Source organism: Canis aureus, chromosome 18 (assembly GCF_053574225.1).
Source record: "Canis aureus isolate CA01 chromosome 18, VMU_Caureus_v.1.0, whole genome shotgun sequence".
In the NCBI taxonomy this organism is placed as follows: domain Eukaryota; kingdom Metazoa; phylum Chordata; class Mammalia; order Carnivora; family Canidae; genus Canis; species Canis aureus.
The window spans coordinates 11,884,671-11,903,176 of record NC_135628.1 but is presented as its reverse complement, the minus strand read 5'-3'; the positions used below and the strand labels follow the sequence as shown (position 1 = coordinate 11,903,176).

Sequence of the window (18,506 nt, the reverse complement as noted above, 5' to 3'; positions counted from 1 at the left end):
TTGTCCTGGAATGGAAACTGATTTCTTTCAATTCTTGAGACTCTTAGGCTGTGGTGGAGTCATTAGGAGGTGATGTGTATGATGCTTATCTAGGCAACTTGCTGATGTTTGATTGAAGTATAGTTGGCATACAGTGTCATATTAGTTTCCAAAATAGTGAACTGACAATTCTATACATTACTTCTTATTTAAAAAGCAGATGTCAGGGCTCCAGCTCTTGAGTTTCTGGCTATAGGAGGTCTGGGATAGGGTTCAGAGCTTCTTTCTGTATTATTAAGAAGCTTCACTAGAAGGCTGGTGAACACTAAAATTTGAGGACCATTGTTTTCAGACAGAGGTAAAAAAAAGGAAGCATTTAGAAGGATAATGCTCAATATCAGATCTATCTACAATGCTACTATTAATTACAGGCATGTGTATTTTCAAATTGTTACTTTCAAGATATGCTTCATGCACACTTATGTTGTATTGGGATTTATTCTAAGATATAAGGATACAAAAAGAATGGGACACCATCTTTTCCTTAGGCAGCTCACAATTTGATGGAAGGAATAGGTAAAATACAGTAATGTCAAATATATCCTAAATTAAAAAAATATTTATAGAATAAAAATGTATAGAGGGAAGTGATATGCTCTGGGGCTATAAATAATGGCTTTACAGAGGAAGTGATATACAAACTGGATTTTGAAGGATATATTGGTGTGTGTTAAATGAATTAGGGCAGAAAAAATAATCTAGAAAGAAAAAAATGGTTTATACGTAGGTGCAGAGGTATACTTGAGTATCTGTAAGTAGTGTAAGGAGAACATAAAATGTAAAGCAAAGCGGTATAAAGGATGAGTCTGGAGAGGTAGGTAGGATACAGATTATAAAAGGTCTTATATTCCATGCTAAATATTTTAGTGTTTTTTAATATTTTAGGTTTTTATCCATTTTGCTAAAAGTGTCATAATGTGTTTTTGTTTTTATTGTTTTGTTTTGTTTTCTTTAGTGAGTCATGGATTCCTCTGGAATAATCTATCAGAAATTTTCACATATTTACACATGCAAAATTTTTGCATTTAAGTTCAGGGAGTCATAGTCCAAAGAACACCCATTGTACACAATGCTTAAAGAGAGTCACATTGTCACTTTGTGCTTTAGATTAATTGCTCTGGTTAGTATCAGTTCAGCAGTTGAACTGGGTGAGAGAAGGCCAGACTACAGGCATGGAGATGAGTATGCAGGCAGTGGCAATAGAAACAAAGTGGGGAATCAAAAATGCCAGAACTGGGATTATTACTAAAAAGGAGATAGTTAAAGTCTTCTCCCAGGTTTCTGACTAGGCTTTTGATTATATAGAAGTGTTACCCGATGCAATAGGAAATATGAGAAGAGTTCTTATGGAAGAAGGAATGCACATAATGACTTGGGCTTTGCACATGTTAAGTTTGATATGCGAACTGACGTTTCAGAAACAGTTATATCCATGGGTCTCTTGCTCAGGGAAGAGATCAGTGTAGCAGATAACAGTTGTTAGCCAACTGCACCTGTAACACGTTGCCACTTTCTTGCTGGTCAAGCTCTGACTTTGTGGCTTCCCCCTCCTCTGTGCAGCTTGGGAAGGTAAACCTGACCTCATTCTCAGGAAGGATTGCCTCTCGTCTGGAATAGTCTGTTCTGATCATAGTGAAACCATTTCCCTTGCCAGTGATTTGCTTAGGAAGTGGCTGGTGATTCAATTCTGGTCAATGAGAAATAAAGAGGTGTCTTCTGGGACCTGCTGAGAGAGTTCCTTTATGCTTATAAGGCCATTGATGTGTGAGAATTTGCAGCCTGGAGCAGGTGTAATCATCTTTAATCCATGGAGTAAGCTAGCCATTATGCTGAGGATGACCTTTCTGCTATTTGTAACCAAAATTATCCTAAACTTGGGATTTGGGATTGATCTATCTATCATCTGTTCATCTAACATGGAAAAAATAGCACAACATAAAATTTGCAAACTTAACTGTGTTTAAGTGTACAGTTGAGCAGTGTTAAGTAAATCCACATTGTTGGGAAAAGATCCCCAGTATTTTTCATCTTGAAAATATGAAACTTTTTACTCATTAAATGATTTCTCCTCACTTATCTGCCCCCACCCCCCACTCACCTCCCAGCCCCTGGCCACCACTGTGTATCTAGTGAATGAATAAGTTGTAACTAAAGCCATGAGAGAGAACAAAACCTTGTCCAGAGAGAACATAAAACTGAAGACTCTGGTATGTTAGGAGGACGAAGAATAAGAAAGGTCTACAAAGGACATGGAAAAAGATCGACCAGAGGTAGAAAGAGACCTGCTATCACGCAAGTTCATGAGGCTCATGAGGGAGAGGCTTTGGGAGATGGATTAATTATCACGCTGGGTGCTGCAGGAAGGTGTATTCAATGCAAGGCCTAGAAATGTCAACAGTGTTTTGTAATCGGGAAGTCATGGGTAATGTCGATGAGTTTCAGTGGAATAAGGTTGGAAGCCAGAGCTGAAGAGTGAATAGTAATTGAATAGGAGGTTTCACAGCAAGAGAAAAAGCCATGCAGTGAAATCCCCCCTTTTTTAAACTCGCCCGTTGAACACCCAGCTAATATTTGCCCTGTTTTCAGCTCTATGATATAGAGAGCGTTACCGCAGAGACTAGAACAAAGCAGAAGCTTGAGCTTTAGAGGCCCCGTTTATCCTCCTGCTGCCTAAATGAGCACATATCCTCTAGAGCAACTTTGACTTCTGGCCAGCTTTGTGAGCTTTGTTTAGCTTTGTGAACCCTGTGGCTCTATATTGTTTTATGCTTACATGAGGGTCCAGGAAGAGGTATCTTTGAAAGGGTGGAATTTGCCCAATGGAGGGATCTAATTTAAACAGTGTCCCAGTTTCAGGACTGTACGCACCTTAGGAGACATATTTGGTCCTCTCTAAGCACAGCTTCCAGCAAAGCCTCGTCTGCTTTAAACTTAAAGCAGCTTCATTATTATTATTTGTCCATTTTCCCATATTAGTTGAAATGGAAAAAAATATTAGTATTATGCAGTATCAAAGGTCACTTTAATCTCCACATTTTTTTCTCTGTAACTACAAAAAAGAACATTTTAATGAAAGGTTGCAATCTGTTTAATTATAACCCCAAGTGGCTGAGCTGCCAGGTGAGTGGTCTAATGCCATTCATCCTTTGAAGCCCTATGAATTGAAAGAATTTATAGCAGATTCCTGGATATCCTCAGGGCTAACTTTAAACGTGACTAGGTTGTAGATTTCCCAGGCTTGACCAAAGTTAATTGTTTTTGTTTTTTTCTTAAAGAGATTAGCAGGTAAAAATGATCTTAAACACCACAGAATAAGTATATTCAAATAATAAAAATATATATATTTCTAAGAAAATTATGTTGAATATAAAATATAGATTTTGATGAACATCTCACTTGTCATCTAATTCATATTTGGTGAATGAATCAAGTATCTACTATGTGTAAGAACGGAGGCAATGTCCAGGGGTACCGTGTAACAAGCTCAAAATATTTTATAAAGTGGAAAAGTCTCTCATTTTTGGAAAGCTAATTTTTTTGTATGCTAAGTTGTTTTAGGTGAATATGAGGATGACATGTATAGTTAAGTGGCTCTACTGTGCTGGAAAATAGTTATCTTTTCTCCTCCCACTCCAAATCCTTGCTCCTAACATGGCATATGGATCTGAGTGATTCTCCTTGTTGTCAATTAAAATTCAGAAGGTAAATTCAGAGACCAATGTGTTATTAAGATAATAAAATATGCTGCACTACTCAGTAGAAGTCAGAGTATGAGTAGAACCATTTTTGAAATATTGTGTAAAAAAATATTTTGGATATGCATACTGGTTCACAGAATGTTTGGTGTTTTCAATGAATAAAATAAGTTTTGAAAGAAACTTGAGGCAGTAAATGTCAATTAAGCCCACAAAGATGGACATATGTTTATATGATAACAAAAAGTTTTTGGAGAACAAACCATCCTGGGCTTCTGAATATTTAAATGAGAACATTTCAATGTTCTATCAATATACTGGTGTTAAATAACAAGACAGTGACTGAGAACAAAGCTTTTTGCTTTTGTTTTGCTGCTTTGCAGTCAGGGTATTTGCTGGAGTCAAATCTAAGATATCTGTTTATTTATTGGCCTGATTCCCAAAATGCCTCAAATGGAAAATTGCTCGTTGCCATTTAGTCCCTGTGGATTTCTACAGACCTGAGGATTTAATTACCTAGTTGTTCACTTTATGAAGTGGTCAGCCTGTGAAGCCGGCTCTAAGCTGATAATCACCTGGGAGAAAGAACTGCTGGTTTTTACCCTGATGATTTTAATTATCTTTGGTAGCTCAAGAAATAGTAAGTCTCTTTAAGGTAGTTGTTAACAAGAATTTTTGACAGTAGAGAAGACAGGGGATATATTTCAGTGCTCGAAATGCCAGATCGAAAAGAGATGCTGTTCATAAGTGAATGAACTAATGGAGGGGAAGACTGTAATTGGATGTTCTCTCTTATTCCTCTTCCTTTAAATTCCCACAATAACCAATTTATTCTGGAAGGGCCTTCCGTGGACTATAAGCATTATTCTCTTTGTTTTTGATGTTGGCAACTTCTTAAAAAAATGACACAAAACCAAAAACAAAAATAAACAGGAAGAGTTCCAAATTAAATAGGCCTGCTGGTTGATTTCAGCCTATAGGCCACCAAATTCCACCAATTTCTGCTTGAAATTTTTCCTTGATATATATATATATACATGAAAGTGATTTCTTTCTCTTCTAAATTCATATAACAATTATTGTCTGTGCTCCTCATTTTGAAATTAATCACGAACTGCCTCATGACATCTTTCCTATTATGTCTTGAGCTATTGTTGAATTTTTTATGGCTCTGAAACTTTTCACTTGCCTTGAGCCTCTAATCAATTGTTAACTTCTTTCGTGCAGAAACTGTGTCTTCTATTTCTTTGCATTTCCTCTAGTGCCAAACCCAGTGAAGCCTCAATGAATGAATGTTAGTTTTGTTTTATTTCATAAGATGCATAATATTCCAAATGTATAGTCACCTTTTCTGTAAGAGTACTGAAATGACAGAAAATGAGATATAATCAGTTCATATTCATGGAGTGATGTTTATTTATCCCTGGAAGAGCTGCGAAATTTGTAAAAAGAAACAAATACTTCCAAGGAAACTCAGGAACCAGATCACAACTGCCTCAGATGTGTTACCAGGGAGAAACATCTCCCCTTCTTTCCTTTCCTACACTGAAGAGTGAGCAGATAAAGATTAGGTGAGCAGAGGAAGAGATAAAGCAGCATGTCCGGAGCCTCTCATGCCTACTGCTTTAATTCGTACAGCTCCACAGGTCGTGATCATCATCCCCATTTTACAGATGAGGAATTGTGTGGGGAAGGGAGGTGACACAAAAGGTCACACAGCAACTGTCAGAGCTTGGGTTTTAATTTGCAAATCTGGGCTGCTTCTCTCACCCTAGCAGCTTTTACCTTGCCACCTCCAGGAAGGTGGGTCGTTGCAAATGTGCAGGATGAAAGAGCTAAGAGACAAGGTCAACGCAATGCCAAGATGTGTTTATCTTTTGCAGCTCCTTCCTCTCTTCTCTTCGTTTTTCTTCCTTGGCTTCAATTCCCTCGTGCTTCTCTTGGCTCTCTCAATCTGCACTGCTGCTTCTGACGCAGGCCCTCCCAGGCCCGAGCACCGAACCTAGAATCCTACCGAGATCTTTACTTGGTTGAATTCTTCTTAAGGCGTTAGTTCCATGTCCCATGTTCTGATAAGTCAGTTTCCAATGACACATTAATGACCATTGATGGATTAATATTATTCTTCTAGATAGCATTTAGAAGACGATATACCTAACAGGTATTGTTAGGAATTTTCAATACGCTAGGAGACATAGAGGGGAAAGTTTTCAATTAGGAGTTCCTTTTTTCCATTTCAAGACAAGTTCTGTGATAGACTTATCTGAAAGGCAAAAATAGAGGCTTTCTTTATTAGGTGCTCATTTATGTTAGTCTTTAACAAGCGGGAACTATTTGAAACAATACAGAAAAGGCCTCAGAGTTTAGATTTGGTTAGGAAAGCCCTGAAGAAGTCCATTTCATTGTGTATTATAATTTCTTGTGCGAGCTCAGTAAACATTCTTCTTTGTGAGGTATGTGATTCCACATGGTCAAACTGAGAAGTTCATTTATATGAGCAGATTATTTGCCTAGGCAGTACTAAGCAGCATCCCTGAGCACCTGCAGGGGTATTTTCCTTGGTCTCGTCTAAGGGGATTGTCTCTAATACAAGTGTATGGAGAAGTTCTTACAAAGCAGTATGTTTGAAAGTGTGCTCCTGCATCAGGATCAGAGGCGCTTTTTAAAAATGCTAGTTTCCAGACCCAATGAATCAGAATCTCTAAGATTCTGTATTCCTAAAAAAATGTTACTTTAGATGGGTAAGGGGCTCATGGGAAATCTTTTGTAATCAGAACAAATCACTTCCTGGAAAAAATGCATTGATTTTAGTTAATTCTGCTGCTCACAAGTGCCAAATGCATTTGAAGACAAAACTATTTCATACTAGAGAGATGTAGAACCAAAAAGAGTCACTGGGTCACTGGATTACCAGTATTAAAGAGAATCTGCACAATTTTCTGGAGTATATTAAATACAAGTGGAGACTCTCTCTGCTAGGTAAAACTATCATAAATGTGTTTCTTTATCTTCCAACATTTCCCAGGGAATAGCTGAGATTTCGTACAAAGAATGAAAATGTGCACTGCTTCCAACTGTCAAAACAGTGGGCTATGCCATCACTTTAAAACCCCATTTGAAGGTTGTATTATATCCCAAGGTATTTCTTTCTCTTTTTATGCCCTTTATCTCCTTTCTTAGTTTTTATTTTCATGGAAGGTAGTCCTTTTAGGAAAAGCAGTTGTATCTGAAATAATTTTTTGAGTAGGAATACCATGCTAAGAATACCACGGTTTTTCTGCTTCAGTTTCCTTACATTGGAGAATGATTGGTCCATGGAATAGTTTGGTCCTGGCTTTGTGGTTCTTGTGGACTGTGCAGTCTTGCTAATGTAGCTTCATCTTGCCATGCCCCAAGTTTGCCACCTGTAAAATGAGGGGGTTGTGAGGGCTGATTTCTGATGTCCATTCCAGCTGTAAAGTTGAGAGAACAGAGACCCTCTTGGCAGGTGTTTTCCCTATTTGGAGATGTTAATATTCAAAGGAAGCTTTTCTACTTTTACTGTGAAATAATATGCATATTTCTCCTAAGAGAAGACATAGAAACAAAACATAAAATGGATCATTTGCATTTAAACTACTTAAGTAAGATGGAAATTACTCACTCATTTAAGTGAATCAGCATTTCCACGTGGAAACTAGTGTGTCATCCTACATTTCTTAAGTTAATCACATCAGGAAAATAGCTCTAGAGGTAGGTGGGCCAACATTAGCAAAACAAGGCTTTTTTTTTTTTTTTTTAAAAAAAAACAATCCCTTTAATGTGTATTTGCTTGAATTAGTGTTTCCTTACAAAACAGGTGAAGTCAGCATTTCAGAACAAATCGACTAGAAATTAAGAATTGGCATGCTTTTTATTTTCTACCGATCTCTTCTTACCCCTTTTTCTGTTCTAGAAGAGTGGCCTCAATATTTTCTGACCTGCACAGCTATCATTAAAAGAAAATGAGTATATACTCCTCAAAATGTATGTGTATATTTATATGTTGTATATACCATGTAGTTAATATGAGTATCTCAGGGAATAATATACAATTACAGGAAGCTATCATTAGAGAAAGTAGATAGAAACCTTTTGATAATTCTAAATTGGGCTGGCATAAGGTCTCATATGATTAAGTCATTGTTATTTTTATTTACAAAGATATTTTTTGAAAGCTCTTTGACCACCTTGAGATTTAATTTAGTTGGAAACCTTGTAAATATAGTCTTTAAATCTAATTAGGCATACATCATCTGTAATTCACTGCAATATGTTGGAAACTAAGGAACCAGTGAAAATGGTGAGTTGGGGAAGTCCTGCCCTTCCCTCAGTCTCCTCTGCAGCACGTATGTGACATGTGACTCTCGGACAAATGGACTGGGAGTAGAAACCCAGGTTCATTCAACCGTAAACATTAGCCAAGTTTTATTTCCTTTTTTTATTTCTAGAGTAGAATAAAAGGAAGTTCAATATTTTCTTCCCACATCCCACTTCAAAAATTACTGCTCTTGCAGTGTAGTAACAGGGACAAGCTGTGCAGCAAATGAGAGGTGACTTTTTGAGTCATTATTAGTAGCAAGGCTATAGCTACAGTAAAGCGGATACAGTGTGCTTCCCCTTCCCTCTGTCGTGCTCCCCATAATCAGGTGTGCATCTTCTTAGTAATGGGTAAGTTGATATGAATTGAGGTGGGAAGAGTGGAAAGGAAGGACATGTCTGTTATGACCAGCTTTCCCTAATCATAAGCCACTCTGTGAGTTTCCTTTTGTGGTTTTTCCCTTCCTGTAGGGTTTGTGGTCTTCTTAATCAGGAACTATTATCCACTGAGACAGAAACTCTATGGTGTCTGTCCTTAGCAAGGGCTTTAAAGTTAGTTCAACTGCCAGTTGCCCATTTTCTAATAGGGACTATATTCCCTTCCTCGTGGGAAAAGATGGAATACCATTGAAACAGAATATGTTATAAGGCTTTTAAATCACGATTAATATAGTTGCCCAACTGCCTGTTTTGACAGTTGAGAGCCATGCATATTTTCCTTCTGTCTTTTTCGAGTCTTGGTTATTCTCTGGGGCATGTTGTGAGATATATAAAACTAAATTTTGCACGCTGATGGTGGTTTTGCCCTGAATAAACATGTACAGTCTGCCCACATGTTTTTTTGTGTAGATTCTCTTGGTGATCTCATGGCTGCTTTTTAGTGCTGTACTTAACTTTCTCTAGTGTGAAACATTCGGTCTTCAAATGCATTTGGCACTTGCTAGTAGCAGAGTTAACTGAAAATAGTGCATTTTTCCAGGAGATGATTTGCTTTGATCATGAAAGAGCATTTCCTGGGATTGCTCTGAAATAGCTTGAAAAGAAAAATGATTATTGCAAACACAGTTTGATGTCCACCTTTAGATACACACTTCATAAATGACTACTGTATACTTAAAGCAGGCCCAAGATACATAAACTCAGGAGAATTTATCTTATTTTTAGAACCTGGAAATCTTTGGAGCTAAATAATATAAAGGAAAAGTATAAGGGTTTGACATTTTATAACCATTCCATGCTAAAAATGAGTACTTACAACCCACTATCCAGTACTGTCATTTTCAGAAAGGGAGTAGAGGAAAACCTGCCAGGATAGAAACATCCTGCCACGTTATCTGCGAGAGAGCCAAGAAGTGCAGTTTTAAATCCCATGCTTCTAATTGGACTCGTTTATTTAAAATTGATTTTTCATTTAAATTATATAAGGAATGCATTCTTCTTGTAAAAAAAATGAAATTAAAAAGTAAAGTTTCCCCACCCTTCCCACAGACCATCTGCTTCCCCAAATCCTGTCCACAGACTCTCCCAAAGTATCCATTATTAACTATTAGGATGAATTTCTTACACATGCTTCCAGGCATTTTCAATTCATATAAAAGTACATGTGAGAAAATACACACACACACACACACACACACACACACCCACACACACCCTTGTGCATGGGCTAATGCTCTCAGAACCATCCACTGTTGGATAGTTGATGAGGTAATGTTTCTGGGGAACTTTCAGTGAGTGAATTGACACAAACACAATGTAGGGCACCATCCACATGGAGGTACATTTCATGCACCATGCAGAGCAATTACTTTCCCGTATTTATTTAATTTCCCAGAGATTAAATCTGCCTCTCTTGCCTCTGGCCACGATTTTTCCAGCTTTCCAATGATTTCATGCAACTGTTGCCCAGTCCTTTCAGGTTACGGTGGTGTTTAGCATGTCCTTTATGAGGTCAAAGCACTTCTGTTAGTTCTCAGTTACTGGGTGAGGCTTTCCTTGATTTCTTTTACTGTTCTCACAAAAGCCCTTTGTGCATCCCAAAACTTGCATCGTGAGAAGCAATGTGAGCTTCTTCCTTGGTGATAGGTCTAGCACTGTCACTAACAAACCTTTAACAACCATTATGGATTTAATTTGTTTGTGAGTACATAGATAAATGGCAGAAAGGTAGACCATCATCCAGCAAATAATACAAGCTGTAGACCTCACTCAGTTTATAGCCATAGACCTCATTGATTCTGTATGCATTTTGGGAAACTCATTGGTTGGAAGTATATAGTATATTCTGCTAAAAAGATACCATCATTGGCTGAGAGCATAGCAAATGCTCAATCATGGGAAGAAATACAAATGTATTTTTCCAGTTATCTATTCCTGTTATCTGTCTACTGTGTAACAACCCACACAAATCTTAATGGCCCAGGGAGCCAGTTTCTAATGCTTAAAACCTCTGGGGTCAGGAATTGGACAGAGCAGAGTGTCAGTGGCTTGTCTCTGTTCCTTGCAATCTAGGATCTCTGCTGGAAAGACTAGAAGGCTAGGGCTGATATCAGTAAGACACATATTAGCTTGTACGTGTGGTAGTTGATGCTGGTTGGTGGCTGTACTTCAGCTGGTTGTTGATTGGGCTGTCAGCCAGAACATCTATAGATGGCCTAGGCTTCCTCAGAGCAGGAGCTCGGCTCACAAGTGAATATTCTAAGAGGCAGGAAGTAGAAACTGCCAGTTTCTCATGGCCTGGAGCCTGGAGACTGGCCAGTGTCATTTTCACCATATCTATTGGTAGAACAGAGAGAGACACAGCCCAGATTCTAAGATAGGGAAATAGATGTAATTTCTTTATGGCAGGAAAGTCAAAAAATTGTGGGACTGATTGTTTTTGGAATTCTGTAAGCATGAACCATGTACTATAACGAGTTGTTTATCTATTTTCCCCTACATTAGACACAATTAATATCTCTAAATAGTATTATATCTAACCCCCCTGCTTACAAGTAGTGCAAAAGCAAGCATCTTCCTCCTCCAACTTGGTATCATATTGACTTTCGCTGTTTTGCGATTTCCTTTTTTTACATAACAGCTTTCAATATCAATATTCAGTTTTAATATAAATTTATCACTCCTTTTCTCTTGCCTATATAGCATTCTATTGTATAGATGTATGGACTTACTTAATCTCCAAGTAGATTTGTATTTATTTTACATTCAAATTGCATTTACCATGTGTCAAGCACTGTTCTAAGCACTTTATAAATAGCCACTCATTGAATTTTTATAATAGCCTGATGACATAGAGACTATTTATCTCTGTTTTACAGATAAGGAAACATATGAACACAGAGGTTAAGTCACTTGCCTAAAGTCAAATAGCAATGAATAGTGGGGCCCAAACTTAACCTGAGTCTGCCCGACTTCAGAATTTACTTTTAATCATCATGCTTTGCTACCTATTGGTAGATATTTTCTTTTCCCTTAGCTAGTATAAGCCCTACTGCCATGGATGACTTTTTAAAAAAAATATTTCTAAAAATTTCCCGCATATATAAATATACATATGTTTAAAAAGGACAACCTTTAATGATATACTTATTCACACATGTGAGCATTTATCTTCACAGAGGTGGATTTTTCCTGTCAATTTAATGAAGCTGAAGCTTCAGGACCCATCCTCACTCGCATGGCTCTTAAATGCCAAGAGTTGTGGAGTATTTTTGGTGCAAGGGAAATCAGGATGCAAACAGAAAGCATTTCTAAGTGAGCATTTCTGGTAATTATCCTAAAGACAACTTATAAAAAAAGAAAAGACCTGGTTTCCAAGATGCCTATAATTTGTTTTAATTTCTTTTCTCATTATAAATATTCACTTTGGTAACTAATTTTGAATTCACCCTGCTGTATTATTTTTCTTCTAGAGAGCCTCCCAGATTGCATAAGCTTCTGGCTTCACAAAGTCTAGATCTGCCTCTGTTTTTGGGATAAATTTCTATAAGTAAAGTTGCTAAGTCCAAGGACTGCCTCTTTTAAAACTTGATAATAGTAAAGATCGTAATGACTAACGCTTATGTAGAATGTGTGTGTATGTGTGTGTGTGTGTGTATCAGACACAATTCTAATTATGTATACTAACTAGTTTATTTCTTACAACATACTATGAATAAGTATCACTATTATTTCCATTTTGGGTTGAAGAAACTGAGACACAGCATTGTCATGATTTATAAAGGTACATATTTCCACATTGCCTCCTAGAAGGCTTCACCAATTTTTCTAACAAGTTTAAATGAAAGTGACTGCATATTATTTAATATTTTAATTTTTAAAGAAATATAATGGCTAATGCATTTTTTAAAAGATTTATTTATTTCAGGGAGAAAGAGGATGAGGGCAGGAGGACCAGAGGGAGAGAGGATCTCAGGCAGACTGCACTGTGCATGGAGCCTGGAGCCTGGAGCCAGATGCAGGGGTGGATCCCATGACCCTGAGATCATGACCTGAGCCGAAACTAAGAGTTGGATGCTCAACTGACAGTTGAGCACTTAATGCATTTTAATTTACATTTTCTGTTATGACAGGCATTCATTGAGTCTATGTTTATTGTGAAGCTATATATATTTTTTTTTTCTGTGAATTTTAACTGGTCTGATTCGATCATTCAGAGTCCTGGATGCTTGGAGATGTTGGATACTTATGAGTCCAGATAGATTCCAGTAGTATTAAATAGGCCACTTGATGAGTTATGCCATGGCTGATGCACAGATTTCAGGGAATGGCTGGCAATGCAGAGAAACTATGTAAAGAGCTATGGCAAATGAAACCACTGGGTTAGGCATTTTCTTTGGTATCATCTACACTTATTCTGCAAGCATAATCCTTAGAACAGGTTGAAAATACTGAGAAGAGCTGTGGAACAATATGGCAGCTGTTTGCAAGTAAACAGCAGTTTTTGTATATTAGGTATTTTTAAGGTCCAAATTCCAAAATGTCTTGTTTGTTTTGAGACATGAGAAGCTAAAGAGAGCCTAATGAGACCAGAGGATAAGAAGAGACCACAGGCCTAGGTCCAGAGTGTTTGGTGTGGAAATTCTCATCATAGCCCAAGTGACCATTAGAAATGTGACCCCTGAAATCGCTGATAGAAAATCCAGAGTCCTTTGCAGAAGGGCATAAGCAACTAGTGGAAACAATTACTTATAGAAGTCATTGGTAAGGACCCTAACAGACCTACCCATCAGTCTGAGGGGATTGAGAAGAGTCCTAACCCACAGTGGGGTAAGAAGTTAGTGTAGCCTCACCATGTGGGCACCATGCAGTCCCCTGCTCTCAGTCAAAGACCAAATCACTCTGTGCCAAATGCAGCACAGAGTGATTAAATTAAATAGTCATAGAATTTCCCTACCAGACACAGGCATTTCCAAGCCTCTGTGCAATTCAGTGCAATTTGTGTAATTATGAAAACACAGAGGTCAAAGCAATGTGAAAAGTAGTGGTCACAGAATTGTAGAAACAGAGGTAGCAGCAGTAGCAATTAAGGCAGATGGGTTTATGTATTACTAATTGGAATTTAGTGATTTCAAAAGAAACCTACAGCCAGGGCAGACCTGGAGATAAGTTGCTTCAAATCTCCTTCACCTTTTATTTTTAACAAAAAAGCTATAATTTATTAATTAAAACGTAAAAGGACAACTATTGCCAAAATCTACATTGTAAAACAAATGAAGTAATGTGATCAGCAAAAGAAGGGTTTCAGCACTCAAAAGTTGATAATACCGAAGATAACTTTCTTTAACACCGAACCTCTATTTTTCTTGTGGTTAGAAGATATCAGAAATTTGGCGTTAAAAGAGAAATGTCATGCATAATCCATTAAGCATCTAGTAAAATTGGGGTTGATGCTCCCATATTATAATTCATTTGTTTATGAACATTTCCATGTGAAAAAAAAATCATACAAGTAAGGAATTCTTGTAAAAACAGGTGGATTATGTGGACCCTCTAAAATTTCAGTTTTTTATTTCCTGCTTGTGTTGTGGGAGGAGGAGATATAATTGTCTTCTAGGCTCACAAAAGTAGCAGTTGTAAAACTGACCTTTGCAAAGGGCCTGCTTTGCAGATGTGAATATTGCCATGTAACCTAAATTTGATGGGGACATTATGGAGCATTTCATCATCATAACAGGTTCATAGGATTCTGGAAATCTACTAAGAGTGCATTATCGGCTATGTCTGTGGCCTGAAAATTAATATTAGGATTAAAACTATTCGAAGTTTCAATTTTCTGGGCTACCCTATGCTCATTGCTGAAGAAGTAAATAAAATCTGTAAAATGGAAGAAACCCAAATTTAAAATGATCATCCTAAAATTATTACCATTTAAACTATTTCCTAATGTGAGATATTCCAACTCTCCAATACTACTGAAGAATATTAATATTCTTTACTTAATATCTTACTAGTGGCCTCCTAAACTCTTAACTATTTGTGCAAATTATCTTCTGTACTATATTTCCCAAAACTGTTCTGTATTTCTTCAAAAGTAGCTGTTTATTTATCTCTAATATAATTGTGGATTTTATATAATTAAAAGTTATTCTATATCTATTGGGACTTTAAATGATGACTTACTATAATGCGACCCATGAAAACAATCTCCACATTTTATTTATTTTTTATTTCTTGGTTGAATCTATTCCAATATGGTAAGCGGACAATTCTTTCAGCTTTATTAATATGTATGGCCTTCTCTGGGTAGGTTTAGTTTCCTCAAATTTATGGCGGTAGCTGGCATTAGGAATGGAATAAACAGGTCTGCTTAGCTCTGCAGAAAATAAAATAAAGTGTAATTTCATCAACTTTCTCTTTAGTTGTCAGCTCTAAATGCAACTCTCATGTTACAAGGTTAGTGTAAGGCTGACATTAAATCATCATCTAGGGCCATAGCTGAAATACGTTGAATTATGTATTTAAATGTGCTCACACATTATCTCCACATAGAATAAAACAAAGTAATCAGATTTCCATTTTATTTCTCTGCCAGAACCTACAGTATTATTTTGCACTCGCTGGAGGGAATTTGGCAATGTGTTATTCTCCTCAGGCCTGTTTTCGCACGATAGCAATTCGACTGAAGTGCAGTGTAAAAGTATTTATTAAAAGCTATTCCCCTCTGGCACTTGGAAATGAAAGACAATAGGAGTGTGCTGTTTTGCTCTCTGGGAAGGGTTCACATTTTGTGAGTTGATGAAAAAGTTTAGTGTATCACACCCTTAAATAAATATCTATGCTTGCCCCTAGGGAGAAAAGTAGCAAGAGTTTGCAAAAGTTCTTAAAACGCTTTGAAGAACAGTGCCCAGCACCTTGGAGCAAGAATGAAGACAGTTTAGGTGCCCAGTCCTGACCAGCCCTTTCAGATTTGAGCCCTGACTCTCTCTGCCTGAGGGCTTGGTCCATTTCATTGACCCATCATCATTTCCCATTCCTGCCTCTGAGCATCTAAGACATAGTCACGTGTTTTGGACGTGTGTTTTGTCTCTGCCCACTTGGCCTTCGGAATCAGGAATTCGTCTTCCTGACAGAACGGAAATACCAAGAATATCTGCTGTAAGTTACGAGCTCATGTAACATGAAGAGTTGCAGTTTACCCCCTGCTAACCGCCCCCTCCACCCCCAGACATTGTGAGTTGTTCAGGCCACCTGCTTGGTCTTTGGCTTATGTTTCTCTGGGTAGTTCTTCCCTGAATCTTCACCAAGTCCTTCCCATAGGAAGAATCCACTGAGTTTCCTGTCCCATGACTACTGAAGGTACTCTGGAAATCTGTTCCACTTCGATCAACATGTGCTGTGGTTTTCTGCTGTGGTACTGCCTTTGTTAGCCTGGTCTTTGGTGCCTGCCTGAACCAAGGGTGTATCTGCCCAGCAGATACTGAGATGGTGAACATCAGGTCGAGAGTCATCTTTCGTAGCCAGCCCTATACCTGAGTCAGCAGCTGTCCTAGTCTTCCTGTCCTCGTTTCTTCCACCTCACAATCAGCCTGCATTCCTTTGGTTCCCAAATGCGTGTTGGTTGAACCTACTCTATGACAGGCTCAGTGAATTCTTGATGAATGATTCATGTCTAGTGATGTGTCCATTTTGCGGTGGTTGAGCGCGCTAGAGAGACTAATGGTTTCAAGATCCGAGTGGAGTAGACAACACACTAGTAACAAGCCATGTAGTATCTTGCTTATTCTCTTGGGTAACTTTTGTGTGAGACTCATTTTTTAAATCTTGTCAGAAATCTGAAGTAGTAATAAAAATATAAATAATTGGAGCTTGCAATGAGAAAGAAACTTCAACTTTTGAAGTCCTCATGAAGCACAGCATCCACTGGGGTCAGCAAGCAATGAAATTTTCGAGAGGTTGGGTGCATTCTTTGAGCACTAAGGATGTGTTATTTCTGATGAATGACTGCATGAATAACTAGTTATTAAGTTAATTCACATTAGAAGTACCTCATGCATTTAATTGAAGAGGTTAAGCCTGAAGGCATTACTTTTTTTAAAGTAAAAAGAACATATAATAAGATAATGTTAATTCTGAGTGAGTATAGTTACCAATTGCCTCATGCAGCAGCATATTTATAACTCTCGCCATACTTGTTTCTTCTACTTCCTTCTGGATATTTTGACTTCTCTCCTTGAACCCCCTTCAGCCTTCTGATGTTTCATCTAATTTCCAAGTTCTGTTGTTATCATTTTTCCCCCCTTCATTTTCGCTTCTGAGGCTCAGTTCCTGTGTTTTCTTTTGATGTAAAGAATAATAATAGGCTGTTGGTTGAATATTTTTCAGGTTTATTAATATGTATTATGCCTTTTGTTACCTTTTTTTTTTCTGTTGTTCCTTGAAATTTATTTTTGTAGCTGCCTTCTGGCAGGCATAGAGAGAGACAGCATAGTTACCCAGGCTTTAAAATGAGAACAAATGGATGGGAAGAAAACAGCAATAAAAATATTTCTAAATTGGACCATTAAATTCTTTTCACAATTTATTGCTATTACTCCACAGTATCAAGATGATTCACAACCATGTTAAAGTGGAAAAAAAAAAAGATTTAAAGACAATAATCCTAATTTAGCAGAAATAACATTAAAATAAATGCATCTTTACAGTGAGGGTTGACTCAGAACAGGGAAATATTGTTTGAAGGAGATTGTCAAGGAAGAGAGCATCTTCTGACAACAGGAAGAAATTGAAGGGCAAGTTTGACCCAGAGGAGGGAAATATTGGGAGCTAATATGCCTCATCAATTGATGTAGGACCCTTCAAGTGTGCTTCATGTTTTTGAAAGTAGTTACTATAAAAAATTAGATAATAAATGAAAAGTATGAGGAAGGCATACACCCAGGACAACATTACTGAGAAAATAGTTCTAACCTCAGTGGACAGATACCTGTGCGGGTGAACAAGTGGTAGATGGAGAGAACAGTACTGATCACTAGCTATGCTACTTGGACCTAAAGTCTCGCTCTGTTTAAGAAAACAGTGATGACAACTTGGGTTCAGTCTCATCTGTACTTAAACTAAGTTGTCTCATGTTTTCAGATGAAGAAAGAATGTCTGAGGAATATTGTACAGTTGGCATTTTTTCTCAACATTCCTTGATTCACTCACTCATCCAGTTGTTCAGTCATCTTTTCAGTCCCTATTATGTGCCAAACACTAAAAGAAACGGCTCAAGACTAAGACCTTGACAAAAGAATAGTAAGCCTCAAGGATGTGTTCTAGAATGAATTGGGATTTTCTAAAGGTCAAGTATTGGGTAATGATGCTAGAGAGAAGCTTTTTTTAGAAAACCTAGTCTATTTGATGAAGGAAATAAGATTAGTGTCCTTCATTTAATTATATGCTGCCTTGATGGTGAATTATCTTTATATCCTTCATTTAATCATATGCTGCCTTGATGGTTAATTATCCTTATAATTTTTATATTTAAAATTCTTTACTTTTCTTTACTTAAGCTGTCGACTCCTTAAGAATAGGAATCATGTTTTAAACCTCTCTGTAAATCAAACACTTAGCATACTTTCAGGGACACACTAAAAGGTCAGCAACTGTTTGTTCAATGAACACGTCCAAGTTCAGGAGGCGTTGTTGGTTAGGAAACAAGTTGTGACTTAGTCCTTTTTAGAAGTATAGAAGTTGTCAATTTGCTTTTTACTTACATCCATCAGTGGCATTCTAGGAGGTGTAAATGTATCCTTTACTCCAGAAGGCTTATAACACTGTGTCATAACTGAGGAGTGAGGGCAAAAGCACTACAATTTAAAAAGAAAAAAAAAAAAAGATTTTAAGCATTACCTTCATAATCAAATCTGCATCTTGATTTTATGTCTTTAGATCACTGTAGGCAATAGTATAATAAAGTTAAAGGGGATTAGATTGTGGCATTTAAAACTATAA

At 37.3% G+C, this 18,506-nt stretch overlaps 2 long non-coding RNA genes across 12 annotated transcripts in view; one reads left to right on the top strand and one right to left on the bottom strand.

Moving 5' to 3' along the window:
* The window catches only part of LOC144288575 (uncharacterized), a 271,172-nt gene that overhangs the window by 167,092 nt on the left and 85,574 nt on the right, over positions 1 to 18,506 (top strand). The window lies entirely within an intron of this gene.
* LOC144288574 (uncharacterized) overlaps positions 1 to 18,506 on the bottom strand; it is a 64,849-nt gene that overhangs the window by 44,167 nt on the left and 2,176 nt on the right. For 9 of the 10 annotated variants that reach the window (XR_013356534.1, XR_013356533.1, XR_013356535.1 and 6 more), the window contains exons 2-3: positions 18,269 to 18,361; positions 7,030 to 7,138 (exon numbers count right to left, since the gene is read on the bottom strand). This is a non-coding gene — a long non-coding RNA (uncharacterized LOC144288574). The remainder of the gene's footprint in view (positions 1 to 7,029; positions 7,139 to 18,268; positions 18,362 to 18,506) is intronic. The other variant, XR_013356542.1, reaches the window with a different exon arrangement.